General features: G+C 41.8%; 1 protein-coding gene across 1 annotated transcript in view; it reads right to left on the bottom strand.

The window, feature by feature from the left end:
• ttll4 (tubulin tyrosine ligase-like family, member 4) overlaps positions 1–873 on the bottom strand; it is a 28,500-nt gene that overhangs the window by 27,229 nt on the left and 398 nt on the right. The window lies entirely within an intron of this gene.

Genomic DNA, 873 nt, shown 5'->3' with positions numbered 1-873 from the left:
GTGTCCTCAGAGGTCCATCCTTATCAGAAGTGTCCTCAGAGGTCCATGGACAATCACTGCTCGGTCTCCCTCCTCTGCAGGATGTCTACGTCACTATGTGCTTTATGTGGAGGTGTTTTTTAACATCAGACTTTCTTCTCAGCCAAGAAGGAAAAGCTCCTACACGTGTCCAGTTTCTCTGGTGTCTGTCTGAACAGGTCTCACCTGTAACAGAGTCTTCGAGGCTCAATGTGATTTATGTGTTTAAATAAAGGTTGAATGAAAAAATCCAGCTCAGTCTGTGAAACTGAGTTCAGGTCAGTTTAGTGTTGTTAACGGCGGGTGAGTAGAAAGAAGTGGTAACTCGATTCATTTAACTCTGTCCTGTGGTTAACGAGATATTTTGCTAACACGGAGCAGCTCATTGCCTGCCTTCGCCAGCGGCGGGCGATAACAAAGACTGAAAAAGCGCAAAAGTTGATTTTTTTCAAACCTTCTGCTGAAAACGACTGGTTCTGTCCAAACTTACAGCTGTCAATCACGGGGAACCACACGCTCACGTGCGCGTCTGACGCCAACCTTCACGACAACAAGTAAATAGTTACTAACCTTCACGGTTAACAAGTAAATAGTTACTAACCTTCACGGTTAACAAGTAAATAGTTAGTAACCTCACGACAACAAGTAAATAGTTAGTAACCTTCACGGTTAACAAGTAAATAGTTAGTAACCTCACGACAACAAGTAAATAGTTAGTAACCTTCACGGTTAACAAGTAAATAGTTAGTAACCTTCACGGTTAACAAGTAAATAGTTAGTAACCTCACGACAACAAGTAAATAGTTAGTAACCTCACGACAACAAGTAAATAGTTAGTAACCTCACGACAACAAG

This window comes from Nematolebias whitei, chromosome 13 (genome assembly GCF_014905685.2).
Source record: "Nematolebias whitei isolate Nwh7 chromosome 13, NemWhi1, whole genome shotgun sequence".
Lineage (NCBI taxonomy): Eukaryota > Metazoa > Chordata > Actinopteri > Cyprinodontiformes > Rivulidae > Nematolebias > Nematolebias whitei.
Note: the sequence above shows the minus strand (reverse complement) of the source record. Positions and strands in the feature narration are given on the sequence as shown.